Source organism: Eleutherodactylus coqui, chromosome 2 (assembly GCF_035609145.1).
Source record: "Eleutherodactylus coqui strain aEleCoq1 chromosome 2, aEleCoq1.hap1, whole genome shotgun sequence".
In the NCBI taxonomy this organism is placed as follows: domain Eukaryota; kingdom Metazoa; phylum Chordata; class Amphibia; order Anura; family Eleutherodactylidae; genus Eleutherodactylus; species Eleutherodactylus coqui.
Window position 1 is genome coordinate 30,505,925 of NC_089838.1, and position 17,194 is coordinate 30,523,118.

The window sequence follows — 17,194 nt, forward strand, 5'->3', positions numbered from 1 at the left end:
CCTTTCTAACAAAGGATTGTCCAAAACAACAACCCCTTTAAGGCCGCTTTCACACGGTCGACAAAATCGCACGACTTTCTTGCGATGCGACAGCGCTGCAAATCGCATGTATGTGAAGCCCATGCTTTCCAATGGGTTCCTTCACGTTACCGATCTTTTGTAGGCTGCTACATTGCGAGGGAAAAAAATTGCATATTGCTGAATATCGCCGAGATTTGCTATATGTTTTGTAGCCCATGTTTCCCTATGGAGCCTCCTTTCTGTTGCTTCGTGCAAAAATGTGGTTTTCGAGTGGTGCGATGCCACTTTTACAGTAGGAAATCCTACAGTTTCCCCTAAAATAAGCCCTAGCTGTATGAAAAAATAAATAAATACATCACCTAAGAGGCGTTGTCGGCTTCACCGCACTTCACCTCTGCAGCTCCGGTACTTGTCTGTAGTCTTCAGAGAGCGCTTCCTGGTCAGGGATCTCAAAAACCTTGACTCCAGGAGGTGCTGCCTCTGATTGGTTCTCGAGCGCCGCAACTCAGCTAATCAGAGCCAGCTCATGATGAACCAATCGCAGCCATTCAATGCGAAGACTACAAACAAGTGCCGTAGCTGCAGAGGAGACGTGCGGTGGAGCCGACAATGCCTCTTAAGTGGTGGTGGGTTTTTTTGTTTGTTTTTCATGCAGCTAGGGCTTATTTTAGGGGAAACTGTAGGATTTCCTAGTGTAAAAGTGTCATTGCCCCACACTTAAACCATGTTTTGGTGTGATGCAACAGAAAGGAGGATGGATACGTAGGGTTTATTTTCTGGGTAGGGCTTATATTTCAACCCCCTTTCCCCCTTCCTCCTCGAAAATCCCAGCACAAGAGGGCGCTACACAAATTATTGTAACACTGGATTGCGATATCGCTGTGCTTTTGCTCGCGGCCATATCTCTGTCGCCCGTGTGAAAGAGGCCTAAGTATACTTTTACACTCAGCAGATATTGGTGCTAAACCATCCAATCCACAGCTTAGTCTGCGCTGCAACTTTTTGTGCGGATCTCTAGCAGATTTCACTCTGAAGGGGTGAATTCTGCCCCAAAATCCAAGTCACAATCCTGTCACTGGTGCCGATTTTGACGCGGATTTCGGTGCAGATCTCCCACTGTGGAAAATCCGCCCCAGCTATGCTCTGTGTGAACGAACACTAAGATAGTATCTAACCGCAGCGCCATGTAAAACCACAGGTAACCTATTATATCGCCAGGCGTTGTATCACCTGACAAGCTCAGCTCTGCAACACGTTTGTATGTATGTGCCTCCAGAAATTTAAAGCTTCAACGTATCCTTTTGGGTACGTGATCGCAAACCCAGGGAATGCTGGGACATGTAGTGCAATTCAAAAAAGGCCACTTCACTGACAGAGAAAAGTGGACAGATTCTTCATTGGCAGTGTAAGTGCTGTACAGATTATATGGTGGTTATACCATCATAGGGATCATTTTTGGTATAAAGCGCTATACTAGGGATTAACTCACTTGACGGATCTAAGTTGCGCCATTTGGCGCCACAGTTTGCGTTGGAATTCGGTGCAGATTTAATTTGTTACGTTTAAGCAGTTTGACTCCTATTTTGCCCCATTTTCCAGGCTCTCTGAAGTCAGCAGTGCAGACAATGGATGGTTTTCTGTCACCATGGTTACGTCCAGAGATGTGTATAAATCTGGAAACTTGTATGTTCTCTGAATGTTCTGACTTTAGCATAATATACTTGTAGGTCTTATATAGAGCGGAAACAAAAGGATACATTTATAGACTTATCAATAACTGTGGTTTTACCATGATAACCAAAATAAAACCTCCATTCTTTACACTGCTGGTTAGTCAGAGGACTGGATGAAGATGTACGCTAGAAGGTTTATTTTGCAACGTTACTTATTGCTTCATCTTATAGTTAAACAGTTTCATAGATAAAGTTCATATTGCCTTTTAAAGTGATTGTCAATCTGTAAACTATTGATGATTGGTCTTAGGACAGGTCATCAATAGAAGCTAAGGGGAGGTCCATTAGAAGCCCCTGCCAATCAGCCGTAGGCTGAGCTGGTAAATTCCTTCACTGAGCTTAATTCTGCATGAAGCAGACAGCTCTGTTACTAGTGCAGTGGCCAGGCTTGGTATTGTAGGCCAAATTTCCATTCATTTCAATGGAAACGTTCCCTGTAATACCAAGCCTGGCCACTGCAGTAAGAGTGGAGCTGTCTGCTTCCTGTAAAAAAAAAAAATCAGCCTAATGCACAAGCGCATCAACACTGACCCCATGGTGATCAACTATTACTAACCTATCCTAAGAATAAGCCATGAGACGTTTTACAACTAGACAGTCCCTTTAATCCAGCAATCCTTGTAGCTCCACCACAGATGACAGAAAGTATTACAGTATATATTTCATTTCGATGGACTGTCTATTTTAGGCATGGATGGGCCGCGTCCTCCAGGGCAAGAGACACTCTTTGCAGATACCCTTTGCTCTGCATCATAGATGAGGGTTATATTCAGGGGACCACCCTCTATTAACTCCCTTATAGGGTATATGGAAACCTAATTGATGGAGGGAGGTTCCCTGTTTAGGACCATATCGGCCTGAGCAGAGCGTATTAAAAAAACAAGTCCCATGTATTGATTTGTAATTGTTTGGGGAGGGTACTGGTTCTCATTGAAGAGATACAGCTGGTGTATGGAGACTTATTTTCAGGCACTACTCCATGGGAGAAAAATATGCAAATTAACCGTGTCTCTTCAATGAGATATAAAACTTCCCTTTAGCTGTACCTAAAGGCATTTCATCCAGGCAGTCGGTACCCCGCTCTATACTGACGAGCTGCTAGAACCCTGAAAAGGCTGTCTGCAAATGGGCTGCGCTTCCTTTTTGTGCGGATCTCTAGCAGATTTCACTCTGAAGGGGTGAATTCTGCCCCAAAATCCATATCACAATCCTGTCACTGGTGCCGATTTTGACGCGGATTTCGGTGCAGATCTCCCACTGTGGAAAATCCGCCCCAGCTATGCTCTGTGTGAACGAACACTAAGATAGTATCTAACCGCAGCACCATGTAAAACCACAGGTAACCTATTATATCGCCAGGCGTTGTATCACCTGACAAGCTCAGCTCTGCAAAACGTTTGTATGTCTGTGCCTCCAGAAATTTAAAGCTTCAACGTATCCTTTTGGGTACGTGATCACAAACCCAGGGAATGCTGGGACATGTAGTGCAATTCAAAAAAGGCCACTTCACTGACAGAGAAAAGTGGACAGATTCTTCATTGGCAGTGTAAGTGCTGTACAGATTATATGGTGGTTATACCATCATAGGGATCATTTTTGGTATAAAGCGCTATAGTAGGGATTAACTCACTTGACGGATCTAAGTTGCGCCATTTGGCGCCACAGTTTGCGTTAGAATTCGGTGCAGATTTAATTTATTACGTTTAAGCAGTTTGACTCCTATTTTGCCCCATTTTCCAGGCTCTCTGAAGTCAGCAGTGCAGACAATGGATGGTTTTCTGTCACCATGGTTACGTCCAGAGATGTGTATAAATCTGGAAACTTGTATGTTCTCTGAATGTTCTGACTTTAGCATAATATACTCGTATGTCTTATATAGAGCGGAAACAAAAGGATACATTTATAGACTTATCAATAAGTGTGGTTTTACCATGATAACCAAAATAAAACCTCCATTCTTTACACTGCTGGTTAGTCAGAGGACTGGATGAAGATGATGTACGCTAGGAGGTTTATTTTGCAAAGTTACTTATTTATTCATCTTATAGTTAAACAGTTTCATAGATAAAGTTCATATTGCCTTTTAAAGTGATTGTCAATCTGTAAACTATTAATGACTTGTTCTTAGGACAGGTCATCAATAGAAGCTAAGGGGAGGTCCATTAGAAGCCCCTGCCAATCAGCCGTAGGCTGAGCTGGTGCATTCCTTCACTGAGCTTAATTCTGCATGAAGCAGACAGCTCTGTTACTAGTGCAGTGGCCAGGCTTGGTATTGTAGGCCAAATTTCCATTAATTTCAATGGAAACGTTACCTGTAATACCAAGCCTGGCCACTGCAGTAAGAGTGGAGCTGTCTGCTTCCTGTAAAAAAAAAAAAATCAGCCTAATGCACAAGCGCATCAACACGGACCCCATGGTGATCAATTATTACTAACTTATCCTAAGAATAAGCCATGAGACGTTTTACAACTAGACAGTCCCTTTAATCCAGCAATCCTTGTAGCTCCACCACAGATGAAAGAAAGCATTACAGTATATATTTCATTTCGATGGACTGTCTATTTTAGGTATAGATGGGCCGCGTCCTCCAGGGCAAGAGACACTCTTTGCAGACACCCTTTGCTCTGCATCATAGATGAGGGTTATGTTCAGGGGACCACCCTCTATTAACTCCCTTATAGGGTATATGGAAACCTAATTGATGGAGGGAGGTTCCCTGTTTAGGACCATATCGGCCTGAGCAGAGCGTATTAAAAAAACAAGTCACATGTATTGATTTGTAATTGTTTGGGGAGGGTACTGGTTCTCATTGAAGAGATACAGCTGGTGTATGGAGACTTATTTTCAGGCACTACTCCATGGGAGAAAAATATGCAAATTAACCATGTCTCTTCAGTGAGATGTAAAACTTCCCTTTAGCTGTACCTTAAGGCATTTCATCCAGGCAGTCGGTACCCCGCTCTATACTGACGAGCTGCTAGAACCCTGAAAAGGCTGTCTGCAAATGGGCTGCGCTTCCTTTTTGGAGGAGTCTCTGGTTTGGCGGGTATGAGATCATTTTCTTTCGGAGGTGAGCTAATTTGCATACTGATTTCTAATTGTGTAATACTTCATTCCTTTGTGGTAGTGCTACAGGGGAATTGAAAATTTGTTACTAGGTAGGTTGATTGATATCAATAGGCTGCTTACTTCTAAAGATTCGCTCCATCCACACAACTTGTTTTGGTAATAGCCACTAAAAAAAAGCGGAGAAATACAGAAGTGGGTGAAACAAGTGACTTTTAGAAGTCGTTAAAGTGACCTTTGGTTTTGGGACAAAATTCTGTCCTGAGACAGGAGAGGGGGGGCGGGATGGGGTTATATTACCTGTAGTTCTTCTCTGCTGCCCCTCTACTCCTGATTTTAGGCTGACCATAGGAATTAGCAATTTTCTAACTACCTATTGCAGACCGTGCATTGTTCTCTAATTGGCCAGTACTGATCACATGAACAGTGGTGGCCAATCAGAGAGCATTGGCAGTCTAACACCTCCATTGCACTGTGGGAGATTAGGTAGTCTGAAGAATGTGTTGACCACCATGGATGTCTGAAAATAGGGCCTAAAAGCTGCGCATCGGAGGGATGGCAGAGTTGGACACCCTCTCAGTCCTGGGACCAAACTTTTTTTTCCCAAAACAAGAAGTTTGCTTTAAATGTAGTACAAAATGATTGAAGGCTCCTGCAGTACGAGAGTTCTTGTTTAATCTGTAATATTAGTATAAAATACACATTTACTGTTAACCCCTTGAGTGGCACGCCCGGAAAATTTCCGGGGACGAGCTCCACTGCTCATAGCAACATAGCCCGGAAGATTTCCGGGCTATGTATCACTATGGGAGCTGCAGAGCACAATGCCACAAGCTGTGACAGTGTGCTCTGCCTGCACAGACCCACACAGAGCAGTGCAAGGGCTGTGAAAAACCAGCAAAAGGTATTGCCGACATGTCGGCAATGTCCTGCTTTGTTTACAGGTTGCCATAGAGACCATCGGCTTGTCAGAAGCAAGCCGACAGTCTCTGTGGCAGGGAGAGCTAGTGCTTGGCTGTCAGAGGACAGCTAGGTACCTGCTCTTACAGCAGAGATCAGAGAAAACCTCCGATCTCTGCTGTGTTAACCCTTTACATGCGGCAGTCTATGTGACTGCAGCATGTAAAGGGCTGTCACCATCAAACCCCCGGAATGTGATCAGGGGGTCCTGATGGGTGCCTGTGGAAGTCCCCTAAAGGGACAAAAATAAAAAAAAGTAAAGATTAAGAAATAAATAAATAAATAAAAAAAGTTAAAAAATTATAAAAATAAATAAATAAATAACACTTGTCTTCCTTTACTTTGTAAAAAATCAAAAATACAATCACACATGTGGTATCCATGCGTCGTAATGACCCAGAGAAGGAAGTTAATACATTATTTAACCCCTTAATGACATGGCCCCTTTTTTTCTTTTTTCCCCATTTCTTTTTTTCCTCCCCCCTGTTTAAAAAAATCATAACTTGTCCCGCAAAAAACAAGCCCTTATATGGCCATGTAAATGGAAAAATGAAAAAGTTATGGCTCTTGAGACGCAACTGCAAAATTAGTTGAAATTCAATGATTAGACCATTTTAAAAAACCTGCCTTGGTGGGCACGACAGGCTGGTAGGAAACCCGCCACTCAAGGGGTTAAAGGGCATTTCCACTAACAGACAAAGGCAGACATTTGTAAAGCCTTTTTGTGGCAGTTTCTGGCGTAAAAGGTCAAAATTTTTGTGCAAGTTACCAGAAAATAGAAGTATTAGTATTCTGCTTCTTCTGTTACATTATGTTCAACCGTTTGTCACTTGGCTCTCCTAAAAACCATTTAATAATCAATATGGCTGCCCTTGGGTGGAATCCAGCCCCGACCGTGTCCGACGACCCTGCTTACATTGCTTTCTTTCATTTTCATCTGTACTGTGGATGGTCCGCACGGCTCGCAGGTAACCCCGCAATCTTTCTGCACTGTCATTGCGGAAGGGACGTGGGTTGGACAGCTTCCATTGACTTCAATGGAAGCCATCGGCGCGAAATCCGTGTAAAAATGAAGCATGCTGCGATTTTTAAATTTTTTATTTTTTATTTTTTGTCTCTGTGTTCAGAAAACGAAAAAACAAAAATTCGATTCAGCTTGTGTACAGGAAGAATCACTTTCCATAGCATGTAACGAACAGCTGCGGATTTACGGTGCGGACGCCAACTGCGGATACCGCAGCAAAAATCTGTTCGTGCGCAGGCGGCCTAAGTCAGTTTCTCAGTCTGTATGATGCTGTTACATGCACTGACCACAGACAGTTACTATCACAGTTACTGATAATGATCACAGCTCTTATCACAGTTATAATGGAGGAGATCACAGCTCATCCTTCTGACTGCATACTTGGAGTCTGTAGCTCATTTAGAAGAATATAGAAGGTAATGATTATATTAAACTGCACTCCCCAGCAGGCAAAAATGGTATAGCCTCAGCTAATGCTGTGCTGATGCATCATGAAGTAGCTGTGAAACTGAAAATAAAAAGCTGGTGGTTGATATGCATCAGACAGGAGGCTGCACTGCATGGAAGTGGCTGCAATATACAAAGGAGACTTCCAGGCAATCGGGTGAGGGACGCAGGCATGGAAAAACGTGTTTTCGTTGAAGTGGCCCTTTTAAAGATTGAATATGCCCATATTGACTCACATTTGCCACCTTCTCAAATTGGACCCACAAATATTCTAGCACCTTCTTTATTTCCCCAAATGCTGTAACCGCCTTGTCTTAATTTTCTTGTGGAAATACTCCCAGACGTTCGCTATACCTCTTCTGGTTATCCCGTATTTGGTCTCCGTGAGACTCAGATGAGATGTTCGCGTTTGAACTGTTTAACTGTTGCGCTCCCAGGTGTGCGCACTTTTGGTTTGTCATTGCTTTAAATCCCATTTAGTTTTTTTTTGTTTGTTTGTTTTCCTGTTGATAACTTGACAATAAAATGTAAATATGTTGTCAGACTTGCGTAGTTATTATTTCAGCATGACTGGCATTCACAATTCTCATGCTATTAAAAAAAAAAAAAGACAGTAGGCGGGGCTTAGCTGTCCAGTCTCCATTGAAAATGGAGAAGTTGACATGGCTTTCAGCGGTCTCATTGCTGTCTTTACCTATTTAGGGTTAAACGTAGTGGAATTGGTGCAGGCGGATCGGGACACTGCCACTATCGCTCCGTGAACAATGCAGCTGTTTTTCATAAGGAAACAGCTGCATTGTTCTTCGCACTTACAGCTCGCGTCCCCCTGTGAACTACCAGCGGGACACGAGCTGAATCGATCAAGGAATTAATCGTGCACAAAAACTGCACGATGTCCGTTTATTTAGACACAACAGTTATCGCTCAAAAGATGGCTTTGAGCGAATTGTGACCGAGAATCGTTGTGTCTAAATGGGCCTTAAGACCAATAGCAATAAGAGTGACCAGAATATGCAAATACAAACCTCACTGGAGTGCTTCTTTAAAAGGGTTGTCAATGGTAGATTGGTGGGGGCGCATTTCCCAAGACCCCTGCTGATCAGCTGTTCATCAGGCTGTGTGCTTGTGCACTGACCTGATTTCTGCACACAGCTTTATTCTTACTGCAGTGGCCAAGCTTGATATTGCAGGCAAAGTTCCTGTTCATTTCAGTCAAACTGCAATACCAAGTCTGGCCACTGCAGAATGAACGGAGCTTTCTGTACACAAGTGCACTAGCCCGGGGAACAGTTAAGCGGCGAACTTTTCTGGAGCAAAATATTTAAAATGGCCGTCTTCTTTGGACAACCCCATTACAGATAGCGGCTCCTCCTCAGCTATACTCATATGCATCATCCTACCAAAAGTAGTTGGACACTTGAGCAAGAATCAGAAGTAATATTTATTTTCATAAGTTAATACTTAGTGGGTCCTCCTTTTGGCCCTAATAAGTTCAGCTACTATGACATACTTTATACTATTGTGTGATACACTTCAGCTGGTATTTCCAACCATTCGTCCTGCAAATGTTTGGTTAGTTCTCCCAAAGGAGATGCATCAACCTGTCTACAAGGGAGCATCGTCAATGGGCAGTTAAGCAACGAAAGGATCTACCGTGGAGTGACCAATCGCGTACCTGTCAACCGTTTTGGATCCGACCAGAAAAGGAAAGGCAGTGAATGGGAGGTTCTGTGTGACCATGGGGGAGGTAAGTGACTTTGTTTTGATATGGTGAAGATTATAGCTATATATTCCCATACACGTTATGGCTATTTATTACCACTGGGGCAATATGGCTATATATTCCTTTTAAGGGGACATAGCTGTATATTACTACAGAAAGACAGTGCGGCTTATTTTTCATTACTCGGGCGCTGCGAGTTGCACTATTATACAGTATTTAGCTGAAACCATGGGTGGCGCTATTAAAAGTTTATCTTAGTATAGGGATTACAGATATGAAAAAGCAAAGTGCCAAAGACATCTGTGTGGCAAGAAGAGACTACCGTAGTTGTGTCCGGGAGAAGCTGTCATGTCGATTTGGACTGGATGAAGAGAAAACTACAATGCCAATTAGAGATGCCACCTGTGCTGCCTCTGATCAGTCCTGTAGTCGCTGTACGGTCTGTAGAGTGACGATGGGTAGCAGCATTCTTGTTTGTGATCAGACAACTCCCATACTAAGAAGTACTAACTTATATAGCAGGTGTTGACTTTACAAGTTATCCCTTTAATGATCTTGCTTCTAGTGCTGCCTTTATGTATTCAGCTTGGCTCTGGTGCTGTACTTATTTTATGATGTTGGTTCTGGTGCTGTATTTATATAATCTACTATTAATGATTACAATAATATATATTTTGGGGTATAAGAGTTGTGGGCATTCCACATTCAGAATTTAATCACCCATATAGGGAACGTGACACCCCTAAAAGCACCTCCACCTGATAGATTTGGTGTGGTCAGAGGTGGGGACTGGTTGGGGGTGGGGCTTAGAAAAGTTTAGAGGCCGTGCTTCGCACACTGCCTTGCCAGTCCCTCTTTCCTTCCCTGTAAAGATGGGAGGTATGGAATCGCGCTACTCCATCTTCGAATCGGATGGATGAGGAGGTGCCTGGGGAACGCCTTCTGCCTCAGTGTGCTGTGTGAACCTTTAAGTAAAATGGAGGTTCCGTTATGGTCTGGGGATGTTTTCCGTGACATAGTGTCGGTCCGTTGGTTTCAGCAGCAAGAACCAAGAACATGGAGGTGTATCCTGACCTTCTGAATGTGGCAATACTCTGGGAATGGTCAGCAATACCTCCAACATGACAATGTGCCTCGTCACAAACCCAACGCTGTTTTATGTTGGTTTGCAGATACTGATGATCCACGTTTGCACTGGCTTGTACAGAGTCCCGACCTAAATCCTACTCAACATCTTTAGGATGAACTGGAACGTTGGATCAGAAAATATGAACCACATCCATCTTCTTTGCAGACATTTGCAGGATGAATTGAGGGACATACCATCTGAAGTGTATCAGACGTTAGTAGAAAGTATACCACAGATAGTGGGGCTCCTTTGACCCTATTGACATCAGACACTAAGTATTAAATATGGAAATAAATAGTACTTCTGATTCTTGTTCAGGGGTCCAGTTACTCTTGGTAAGATAGTGTTCTTGTCCTGCAGCAAAAATGAAATCTAACCGTTTCCTAAAAATGTAGCAACTAATTAGAACTTTTTAAAAAATTGACAATTTCAAAAATATTTGGTAAACGCCCAACAATCTGGAAACCCGTTGACTGCTGAGAGGCTGATTTAGTCCAAACTCCTGGCTGTATGAAGCAGGTGGATGGTGACGCAATGGCGCAGCAGTGATGGACGGAGCCTGAGGCAGCACATGTTTTTTTATGAAGGTAACCTTACTTTAACAAAAGCCTAATAAACATAATTTTGGCCCATAAGAGGTTTTGTGTACTTAAACACTGCATTATAACTCCTGCCATAAACTGTCTTAAAGCAACAGTAACCAATTACGTATTATAAACCAGAATGTAGTTTTTATCACCCAGCACCTTACATCGGCACATTACTATAAACTATCCTCTACTGACTAGACTTTACTGTACTGCTGCAGAACCGTTACACTGAACTCTATCATCTGTAGCCCTGACGTCCACCCGTATGTGCTGCTTCCATAGCACACTTCACCTGATGTCATAGACTTCATATACACTGAGCTCTCTCCATGGCAAACTGCTACAATATGTGACCCAGATCTATACGGCTGCTGCTCCCTCCATCAGGTGCAATGGTAGGGAGGCAGAGTCCCTCTCCTCCCATGTGCTGTGGGATCCTTCGCCCCAGTGGTCCAGCCGGTCCACTATTTGGCAACAATTCTTCAGCCCCTGAGTCATCAGGGCCCTATGGTAGCTGTCACTTGGCCTTCTGCAGCTCCCCAGTATGGGAATGCTCTGCTCCAAAACAGCCACCACCACTTTGGCTGCTGCTGCTTTACACTCTGCCCTCTGTCTCCTGTCACACAATCAGAATCCCTTTATAGGGCACCTGAGGCGCCTCGAACATTCTTGGAGGTTTATAGTGGGACAGTTCTCTACCCAGATTTTCAAATTCCCAAAGAGATTATATAATAATCTATGGTCCCCAAAGAATTGGTGGTATATAATAATATTAGTCATCTGGTTACAGGAAATATATATATAAAGTGTACTTACAAGGACTGACCACTAGGCGGTGCTATCTCACTATTCCATAACCAAGATTCTTTATGAGGCAGATTATTAGCTTGTACTGTTCACATAACTTCCCTTGACTTCTATGGCAGTTAGGGAAACAGTCTAGCGAAGGCTGTTTCTGTAATCCCAAACACCCCGGCCACCTCGTACAGCTGGGCTGGGGGTCAGAACGGGAGACAGGTGTGTGTTTCAGAGGTGAGACCTTCAGCTATCTGACTCCTATGGACTCTGCTGTGGATATTTAATTCCAATCTGAGCTGGGAATATCCCTTTAATAATCCAACTGCATGAACAATATATAATACCGTAGGGTAGGGCTAGATCTGGGTGTATGTGAGCGTCAGTCATAGTGGGTCGCTCGTGTACCCCAACCTCAGTTTGTTTACTTGGACCATTAGGGGTATAGCATCTTCCCAGCTTTGCCTGGCACTGACTCAGCTCTGCTATACGGCACTCTTTAGTTATACCAAACTGCACCACAGAAGTTTTAATACATTATTTTTTGGTATGTCACCATATTGTGCTCAGTACAAGCCCTGGGAACCCAAAAGGCTCATTCCCAGAAACGTAATTTCACCGTGTAATACGCGCACGATGTAATGGAGTCAAGAAAAGTCAGATGAGAAGAAGAACATATCTTACTAATGGGCACCCGAGATTGTGACTTAAAGGGTTAAAAAAAACTTTGGGCCACTGATGAGGTCTAAGTGGAAGGATGAACCAGACTAGAGTCTGGCGACAAGAGCAAGATCAACCAAGATTATAGAGTGAAAGTAATTTAAGGGATATTCTGGGAGTTTGAAAAAAAAAATTTCCATTGATGATCAACGGGGACCTACCGCTCAGATCCTTGCCGATCAGTTGATTCCTGCAGCCGCTGTCACTGCAGAGAGTGCTGACCATAGTGTAGTGGCGCGGCTTGGTACTGCAGGCACCGCTCCTATTGAATTCAGTGGGAGTTCTACTTGTAGTACGAAACCAGACTGCTGCAATATGGACAGAACTATCTGCTTTCAGCGCTGTCCACATTGACAGCTTTCCCAGAGATCAGCTGATTGGCAAAGGATCCAGAGTGACAGAGACCCCCTGCGATCAATTATTGATAAGGATAGGTCATCAATAGTAAAAGTCCCAGACAACCCCTTTAATAGACATTATCATTATTTTCAATAGGCCCCAGGCTGCCATGACGGCAACCTGCGATCTCATTACTGGAGGGGCTGAGTGAACACCCTGCATCTTATTGGTAGCTGGCACCGACCGTGTAAGGAGCGTGCTTGGCTCCTGATCTTGTCCATAACCCCTACCGCTGGAGGATGTACATGTACGCTTACTTGCGGGAAGGTTTTAAAGCCAATCCAAACAATAGAAAAGACTTGTGGCACACATCCACTTGTTACACATTGATGTGTCGCTTCTCAGCAGTATTTATAAACTTGGTTACTTTTTGATCACATTGTGTGCTGCCTGCATTCTCCCAAGTGCCCACTAGGTGTCAATAGAGCCTTCTATTGCTCCTCCAGAAAAAGACTGTCAAATGATTTTACAATCAACACAATCATTTTATTTTGCTGCAAGTTAAACATCTTTCCAAGCTGATCCGTCCGCAAACCCCACAACCTGCTGCCAACACAATCCGCGTACGGGAACCCTGAGGTCAGTGTGTGCAGCTCCTAATGCACATGTATGGGTGTGTTCCTGCACCGCACTAGTCCCTGAGCATACAACTTGGAGGAAGAGGAAAATGCCCCTTGGAGCGTAATGTGAGCTACATCCCCCTGACATGGCTGCAGGACAAAGACTTGTGTTTGGAAAGCAAATCTTCTCGCTGATGCCCGCTCATCTCCAGGAGCCGCAGCACAAGGAAACATCCAAAGAAGGAGCTGAAGATTCATCCACTGCAGCTCATCTGACCTGGTAAGAATGTAACTGGCACCTAGTGCCCATTGTGTATACAAGTATGGGTGCAATATCAACACATGGAAGGATGTAGCCTATTATTCCAACAGGGTGGGGGAGGGGAGGTAATACAAATACTACAATTTGCTATAGCGCAGAATGTAAAGCCGATCAGTATTTGGGTTTTGTAGAAGACGCTGATTTCCTTGGCTTAGAATACAAAGACCAAATCGATTCTTTCTTTCTTGACTCTTATTTGTCGATAAGGAACCACAAAGACGCTATATCGGTTCGTTCCGTGTCTAATTATAGACAAATCGTCAACTGATATGCAAAGGGGAGACACAAATCTAGAATATATCGCAACCTGCTTTAGGAATTCCGTCACAAAACCAAGAAAGATGGAATTGAAGGCTGTGACGGATCCTACTGCCCTACAGCGGGGTCCACTAAGTTTAGTCTTGCTTTCCGTCATTTTACTGGCAAAAACTGCGACATTTGCGCATTACTTTTTTCTGGCAAGTAGGATGAGCATGTAAACGAAGCCTACAACGCAGGTGCGAATGGCGCCAAACAGATATGGGACTATGAAATGTACAGAATTGCTGGGGTCAACTGTATTGGGAAGTGCAACAGCTCCACCTCCCTGAACAGTGATGTGCAGTGCTATACCTGCCCTCTAGATGACTAAAGGGCACATTTTTTGGATCTGTTGACCTTGGGGGTCTATGGATCGAGCAGGTTTGCGCCACAGGAGGATTTTCCAACACTTAGGCTGAGGGTATGCAGAAACTTATTCACAGACGTCATAATGTAGCCTAGTTACAGTGAATGTGGTGATAGCGGGACGCCAGCAGCTGATCTGTACAGATGTATACAATATCCACTTGCGCACGTCCCGGAGACAGGATCCCGTGTGCTCAGTTGTAAGTTTATGCAGTGTTGTATTAATACTAAATATATTCTGGATACAATAAGGGGTCACATTTTTTGCAATATGTGTTCCTGACTAGAGATGAGCGAGCATACTCTTTAAGGACAATTACTCGATCGAGCATTGTCCTTAGCGAGTACCTGCCCGCTCAGAAGAAAAGGTTCGGCTGCCGGAGCGGGTGAGAGGTGAGTTGCGGCAGTGAGCAGGGGGGAGAGAGGGAGAGAGAGAGATCTCCCCTCCGTTCCTCCCCGCTCTCCCCCGCCGCTCCCCGCCGGCAACCGAATCTTTTCTTCCGAGCGGGCAGGTACTCGCTAAGGGCAATGCTCGATCGAGTAATTGCCCTCAGCGAGTATGCTCGCTCATCTCTATTCCTGACCTTCTTGTCCAGTAACATGCATGTAGAGATTGTTGAATTGGTGAGATTGGTAACCCTTATTGTCGTGCCTCTTCTTATGTCGTCAGTTCTGGGTAGTGCTGTGTCCCTCGAATGGTCTGTGGCAGATGGCACATCTCCTGCCAGTTTCCTGCTCCCCATTGGGTGAGCGCCAGACCGACTCTTAGGGAGCTAGCATGCGCACCCAACTTTTCAGTCCCCAACCAACCTTGACAGCCCTAATTCGCCCACAACCTGTCAACTAAACAATCGGTCTCCATACTGTGTGAAGGTGCAAGTGTGTTTGTCAGATCTCCTAGTACCGGTATTTGCTCTGTGCTTGAACCACCCAGCTTTCCTCACTTCTCCAGTCTTGACCTTGACTTATTATTTGGCTACACTTTCATTGTTACTGCCTGCCCTGAGTCTTGGCTTAATCTATGTCTTGAAAGCATTCCACCTGCCTTGACTCCCACTTTTTTTATTCTATGACTATATCCCTGTCCATACCCTCCGGTACCACATTCCGCAAAATTTGACCAAGTATATAAGCTGACTCTTTATTATTTCTAGGGTAATGGGCTGGGCAGAGGCGTAACGTGAAGCTCCTGGGCCCCAATGTAAAACCTGGAATGGGGCCCCCAACTATAATGCTTTATTCATAGTACTGGGCTCCCTATATGGAGAAGAGGCCTTATAGGCCCCCTAAGGCTCCTGGGCCCGGGTTGCAACCGCATCCCCTGCATCCTCTATAGTTACCCCCCCTGGGGCCGGGGGTTTCAGCAGTATACTGATTAGTGTGGTAAAAGGTTGAAAACCGGGAAAACCCCTGGTGCGGCCCCTGGATCTGAAGGCCCTTTTACACACAATGATTATCGCTCAAAATTCACTCAAAAGCCATCTTGTGAGCGATAACCGTTGTGTGTAAATATGTGCCCATCGTGCACTTTTCGTCCTTAGCTTAAAATCCATTGGAACTGATGAGAGGGACCACACGCTGAGTTCTCCGCGGGCAGCACTGATAAAATTCGTTCAGCAGCTGTATGGCTGGAGAACAGTAGTGTGATGTATTTAGAGAACAGAACACCCACTGTTCTCTAAATACATGCAAATGAAGCTAGTTATCTTCTAATGGGCTGATTAACCCATTAGTAGCTAACGCAAAATGATCGCTCAAATCTGTCAGTTTCTGACGACTGTTGAGCAATCACCTGTGTGTAAATGCACCTTAACCCTAAGATGAGGCACAGTGGATCCACATGTACTTATCATTATCTATATGGCTATCTTGAGTCACATTCTTGAATTGATGTGTTGTCAAAAATAACTTTCTGCCCCGTAGTCAGGCATATCGGATCATAGATGATGGCGCACACATGATTACTGGGTGTGTAGCGTGTCATGTGTGTCTGATCACTGCTTGGAAAACCTGTTTATGCCACTAATTTCATTATGTTGCTCTGGGGCTTATGCAGTATCAAAAAGTATCAGAGGGCAAGAATGTTGGAATATAAGACCTGTAATAAGGCGGGAGGCAGATAACACAGGATCCCACCATTGACAAGATAAGTGCTCAGTTCCTCCTCCCTGTCACTGTATGGGAACATCTACACACATCAGTGGCCATGCTAACAGTGTATTCCCTACGGAAGTCAGTAGGACTTTTTTGGATAGATCCCTCTATGCGTACAAGGTGCTTTTCTTTAGGAGCTTCAGCCATATTCATGATGCGAATCTTGTCTCTTTTTGCTGAGCCGGCTTTTTCGACTCCTGAAGGTTCTTAATTTAATACTGTTCTTGATGTGTTTCTCTCTATACAGTATGGATTTCAATTGGTAAAATTAAAAAGTCATTCATTTACTTTAAATGGATTGTGCCAAGATGCACAACCATTCAGAGAATGATCGCCCCAAATCCTGCTGTTGGCATACCTGGCACATAGCTGATTGCAGGTGGAAGTTGAAGCCAATCTGACATATCAGTGAAGGGGAAATGTAATATTGCAGAACAGCCAATCGCATGAAAGGTTGTGCTGTAATAAGAGGATAGCAGAAGATCAGCCAAGATGTGAGCCGCTCTTGCTCCATGACATTCATATACCTTTACTAGTAATTATTAGGAAATTATAGTACCAGTGTTTCTCGTGGCACAATGTGTCACACAGCTGTGCTACATGGTACATCCATTATGATCCCCACACATCACACAAACAGGTCTACTACATCCATCCTGACCCCACACATTATACACAGCACATTACACACACAGCTCTACTACATCCATCCTGACCACACACATAGCTCCATTACATGCCACACACAGCTGTAGTACATCCATCTTGATTTGCACACATTACACACAGCTCTGCTACATTGTACAATCATTATGATTCCCACACATTACACACAGCACATTACACACACAGCTCTGCTACAATGTACATCCATTTATATCCATC

General features: G+C 44.1%; 1 protein-coding gene across 1 annotated transcript in view; it reads left to right on the forward strand.

Moving 5' to 3' along the window:
- The first annotated feature begins 13,103 nt into the window (after positions 1-13,103).
- The window catches only part of RELL2 (RELT like 2), a 46,743-nt gene continuing 42,652 nt past the window's right edge, over positions 13,104-17,194 (forward strand). The window contains exon 1 of the mRNA XM_066590544.1: positions 13,104-13,447. The gene's annotated coding sequence lies outside the window, so the exon portion shown is untranslated. The remainder of the gene's footprint in view (positions 13,448-17,194) is intronic.